This window comes from Phyllobates terribilis, unplaced genomic scaffold (assembly GCF_046119375.1).
Source record: "Phyllobates terribilis strain yellow unplaced genomic scaffold, ASM4611937v1 Scaffold_2__4_contigs__length_985480577, whole genome shotgun sequence".
Classification (NCBI taxonomy): domain Eukaryota; kingdom Metazoa; phylum Chordata; class Amphibia; order Anura; family Dendrobatidae; genus Phyllobates; species Phyllobates terribilis.
Window position 1 is genome coordinate 948,929,723 of NW_027362762.1, and position 5,923 is coordinate 948,935,645.

A 5,923-nucleotide genomic window follows, 5' to 3' on the forward strand; every position below is an offset into this window, starting at 1 on the left:
GAGCATTGTGGCATATTTTGCTTATTCTGTACATCTACTAGATAAGAATTGGGTGCCCAAGAGTGAAAGGAAGTCTCTAGAGACAGCTGGAGACTGCTGCTTGAGTGTGAGTGACTGTCATGCAGCATCTGTGTTGAGTAGGTGTAGCACCCTGAGGATTCGGCTGCTACAGGGGTATTGCACCTCAACCCAGAGGTGTGATATTCCACTCCCGGGTAAGGAAGGAGTGTGGAACTGAGCTCGGTAGGCTGCATGCACTACACACATCCCATTTCCGAGGAGCAGACCGACGGTACTCCCACTTAGAAATGTGCGGGTACGACCGAGTCTGTTCCTGGCTGGAGTGGGAGGGGGGTGGTACATCCCAAGTAGTGTAGGGGCAGATAGGGGGAGCAGCCTGGGTAAAGTTAGGAGCTCATTGGGTGCTGGTCACCTGAGCTCACACATAGAGGGTGTATATAAGGTGGGCACCAACTAAGATCAGGGTCAGATGCAGAGAGTCAGTCAGATGCAGAGAGTCAGTCAGCTGCAGAGAACAAGTCAGGACCAGAGGAGAGAAGAAAGACCCAGAGTGAGAGAGGAGAAAAGAGAGAGGCCCAGAGCACAGAAGAGAAGGACTCCGAGATCCCAACTAAAATCCCCGGGTGAAGAGTCGGCATCAGGGCACCGGAACCCAAGCTGGTGGGGGTAAAAACATTCCCCAGCCAGAGACCGGAGACCGTGGGCAGCGTTTGCCACGGTCACCCATCACATTCACCCCGAAGGCACACCACATGAAGGGTCAGGGAACCCAGGGCCAAGGGTGTCCCAACAGAAGGCCCGAGGGAGCTGGACCTAGGTGGATCACTGGTGGGGACGGCCAGAGAACGGGACAGAAAGAGAGCTCAGGGCCACGCTCCGGACTTGTTTGGGGGTTGGCTGGATCCAGGACCTGGTGGACGCAGCACGGCTCGGGTGGTCACTCGCAGCTGGAGTGACCAGTACAACATCTGCAGTAAGTAAACACCCTTAACTGCACAACCCGACTCTGTCTTCACTGCCGTCTGCACTACACCACCACAACCCCCATCCTCTGCACCTGTCCCCTCTGAGGCTATACCCCTCCCGTTGGGGGTTATCCCACCAAGCTGCGCACCCACCATCAGCCTCAGCGGACCCTGCTGCAGCGGCGGCCACAGTGACCGCATCACAACGGGTGGCGTAGTCGACACAAAAGAACTCTTAATAACATCTGTAGGACTGCCACATAACCCTGAGGTTGACGCCCTGGGCACGGGCCGGGTCACAGCCGCTCGGAGACTACAACCCCCCATCTGATCCGGTGCCGGGTATTCCCCTCAAAAAGGAATATGTCCCAGGGGGCGCGTCAACTTTGGCGTAGTCGGCAGGATTACGTGCCCACAACAACCGGGTACTGCGTGCCTGAAGAAAAGTGCAAGTTTACCTCAGAAAGAAGTCTCCCGCCGGTTCCGGAGGGTCCACGCCATCGGACTCCATCACCAGTCGTTTCCCGCCGATTGTCCGCCATTTCCAGCTTGTTCCCGCCATCTGCCGAGTTTCCCGCCACTGGGAAGCGATTCCCGCCATTTCCAGCTTTTTCCCGCCTTGGAAGAACAGCGGACGCCATTATGGGCGTGCCAAAGGAGGGCAGGAGGCCGCCTCCCATCGTGGGCCAGGACAGAAAATGGCGCCAAAAGTGTAAACCGCCCCCACCAACAGAGACTGTGATGCTAGAGGTGTCTGTCAGCGTGAAAGAACTGCCCCTGGAGCTGACAGTCACCGAGGTGCCCCGGGACCGCCCTCGAAGTGGGAGGAGACGAAAGAAAAGAGCGAAGATGGGTGCCGCCTGGAGCAGTCTGGAGCGAGCGCACCCGGAGGCAAGAAGTCTGGAGAGGAGTAGCAGAGAAGCTCACCCGGAGATGTCCAGAGAGCAGAGCAGCACCGGCCCGCTGGCCAGGAGCCTGCTGGAAGAAGAGCAGAGCAGCACCGACCCGTTGGTCAGGAGCCTGCTGGACACCACGACCCCACTAGGCCTAGTGGAGGTCCTTGCACAGCTCCCCCGAGACCGGGAGTGTGCACAGACTGCCCTGGAGGGCCTCGCACGGAGGATGGCCCGGGTACAGCGAGAGACATTGGCGGAGTGGAGCCGGGAGATGGCCCAGCAAACCAAGACCCGGAGCACGCCAGCCGAGATGAGGAAGCAGACCGCCTCTGAGGATGGCGCGGGAGGACCCAAGGCCGGAGACGGCGCCGAGGAGGGAGCCGAACGCATGGAGGCAGGTAAAGGGGACGCCTATACCCCAAGCCGTGACACCGCTTACCTGCCCCAGCTCCCCGTCGCAGAGCCCGAAAGTCCCCCTGCTGTGCCCGAAAACGCCATGTCACCGACGCAGACTAGGCCCCAACCGGAAGCCGCCGCCGCGACCCCTGTGACGTCACACGCCTCGACCCCGAGCGTGACCAAGCAGGAAGTACCACCAGCCTGGTCGCAGGGCCTAGAATTCCCGGGCGTCGCATCACCAACAGCGCCCCCTACCTCCGCGGAGCCTCCGGCCTGGTCGCAAGGCCAGGTAGCCCAGGGCGCCGCCGTATTAACGGTGCCCTTCACCTTCCAGGTGCCCCAGGCCTGGCCGCAAGGCCTGGGCAACCCGGGCGCCACCACCACCGCGCCCGCACCCGTAAAACCAAGGGTGCCGCGTCTGGGAGAGGACTTGTTTGCCCAGCACACGTGGCCGGACGGGCAGCCTTTCATCTGGCCCCAGAAGTATTACGAACTGGAGCACCAGAGGAGGGTTGGGGCCATGTGTGCACCCCTGATTCCGGCTCCGAAGCCCGTAATAAGGATCTCGCCCCCGCTAGCGGAAGCGCAGTTTGAGTGGGACCCCACCGGAGAAGATCTAATGGGGTTCACTCAGGAAACCAGGGCAGCTGCAGCAGAGCGTGCGGAGTGCTGCCGCCAACAGCTCGAGGAGTTTGCGAGGGAGCGGAGAGAGAGGCGGGTCCGGGAACAACAGGCCCAAATAAGGAGCGCCGAGCAAAAGAGCCGGACCAGGAGGGACCCCCGTGCAGCGCACAGTCCCCGTACCACCGGGACTGTAATAAAGTTTAACCAGCAGCACGGGTGGGGCTTCATTCGAGACAACAACACCCCCGGCGACGTCTTTGTCACGCGCAGAGACGTGGAGTCCCATCTGCCGGAGGGGCACAGAGGTCGTGACCTCTACATCGGAGATGAGGTCACCTTTACCCGGCACAAGTGTGCCAAAGGACCTTACGCCCTCCACGTACACCGCCTGACGGAGGAGGAGTTGCGGTGCGAGGAGGAGGAGCAAGAGGACCCGGACGGGTCTGAAGTTACAACCAGCTACAAGCAAAGAGCAGGAGGAAGACGCCGTTGAGTGCGGCAGAGCAGTAGATGTAAATAGTTACCCGAGCGGGTACCAAAGAAACTGTTGCTACATATATAGTCCCCGTTGGGACCAGCATGAGTGAACTGTTCACCCGTTTACCTGTTATTCCGTATCCATACCAGGCTGAGGACAGTGAGCAGCCATTCCCTTCCCTTTACCTGGCCGAGGACTGAGAGCGGCCAACTTCCCCTGTATATAGTTGCGCTTCCTAAAGCGCCCCCTACTGGTTTTATAGGAAAACCAGTTTTTTCTAAGAGACTGTCGCACTTTTCCCGGACACACGTTGCACAGTGTCCGGAGGAGGAACCTGAAACAAGAGACGACGAGAATGTTGATATGAAAAGTTTTATATATATAATGTTTTATATGTTTTATATGTTTATGAAAAAAAAAAAAAATGTATGTTTTTGGTGTTATTTATGTCTTACAGCCCGAGGACGTGCTGTGATTTACCAGGGGGGAATGTAGCACCCTGAGGATTCGGCTGCTACAGGGGTATTGCACCTCAACCCAGAGGTGTGATATTCCACTCCCGGGTAAGGAAGGAGTGTGGAACTGAGCTCGGTAGGCTGCATGCACTACACACATCCCATTTCCGAGGAGCAGACCGACGGTACTCCCACTTAGAAATGTGCGGGTACGACCGAGTCTGTTCCTGGCTGGAGTGGGAGGGGGGTGGTACATCCCAAGTAGTGTAGGGGCAGATAGGGGGAGCAGCCTGGGTAAAGTTAGGAGCTCATTGGGTGCTGGTCACCTGAGCTCACACATAGAGGGTGTATATAAGGTGGGCACCAACTAAGATCAGGGTCAGATGCAGAGAGTCAGTCAGATGCAGAGAGTCAGTCAGCTGCAGAGAACAAGTCAGGACCAGAGGAGAGAAGAAAGACCCAGAGTGAGAGAGGAGAAAAGAGAGAGGCCCAGAGCACAGAAGAGAAGGACTCCGAGATCCCAACTAAAATCCCCGGGTGAAGAGTCGGCATCAGGGCACCGGAACCCAAGCTGGTGGGGGTAAAAACATTCCCCAGCCAGAGACCGGAGACCGTGGGCAGCGTTTGCCACGGTCACCCATCACATCCACCCCGAAGGCACACCACATGAAGGGTCAGGGAACCCAGGGCCAAGGGTGTCCCAACAGAAGGCCCGAGGGAGCTGGACCTAGGTGGATCACTGGTGGGGACGGCCAGAGAACGGGACAGAAAGAGAGCTCAGGGCCACGCTCCAAACTTGTTTGGGGGTTGGCTGGATCCAGGACCTGGTGGACGCAGCACGGCTCGGGTGGTCACTCGCAGCTGGAGTGACCAGTACAACATCTGCAGTAAGTAAACACCCTTAACTGCACAACCCGACTCTGTCTTCACTGCCGTCTGCACTACACCACCACAACCCCCATCCTCTGCACCTGTCCCCTCTGAGGCTATACCCCTCCCGTTGGGGGTTATCCCACCAAGCTGCGCACCCACCATCAGCCTCAGCGGACCCTGCTGCAGCGGCGGCCACAGTGACCGCATCACAACGGGTGGCGTAGTCGACACAAAAGAACTCTTAATAACATCTGTAGGACTGCCACATAACCCTGAGCTTGACGCCCTGGGCACGGGCCGGGTCACAGCCGCTCGGAGACTACAACCCCCCATCTGATCCGGTGCCGGGTATTCCCCTCAAAAAGGAATATGTCCCAGGGGGCGCGTCATAGGTCACAAGAGTGCAGACAATCCACAAGGAAGTTGCTTGTGGCCTAAATAAAAAAGCACTTCAAAAAGAAATGGCTCAATAAAAACGAGTATCAGAAGTGCTGTTATAAGGAACCATCAAAGCAATGTGAGGAGTGCGGCTGAGACTGGACAATGGCTGCAAGCAAGTCGATGTGGATTATCTTCCTAGGACATGCAAACAATATCTATCCTGAGACAAATTTGTTAAAATAGAAATTGTACTTTTAGCAAACTTTGCATACTGTATGTCTTATGAGAGACATAGGCTTCTTTCTCCACTTAGGAGTCACTTTTTGTCCTCCCCCTGCCTCCTAAACTCACCATCCAATCAGAATAAACAGCTCATGTGCATCTTGCCCAACGCAAGACGGACTACTAGCTCAGTGAGGTATCATGGGAGAAAGCCTATTATACTCTATGATAAGGGAGCAGGAGCGAGGAGTAACTTGAGAAAAAAGGCAGAGAGACACAGAAAGACCGTGCTGAGCTTTTTAAAAAGTCTTTTACCTCTGCAGTCATATCTATAGAGCTTAGTACTGCTGAATAATCTCCTCCATACGTCTGCTTCTTTTCTCTATGTGCCAACCAAGGAATGAAGAGCTGGAATCTCTCTCTGATTGTGCACTGTGTGGCAGACATTATAGCAATTAATCTCCACCCACCAGCTATGAGTCAACTGCAAATGAAGAGCTTGTTGAGTGGACAGTGCAGCATGCAAAGTGATATAATGGCCTGGAATAATGTTATTTCCCATGTACACACACATAACAGGTTATTCTGAAAAGTTACTCGAAAGTGCAG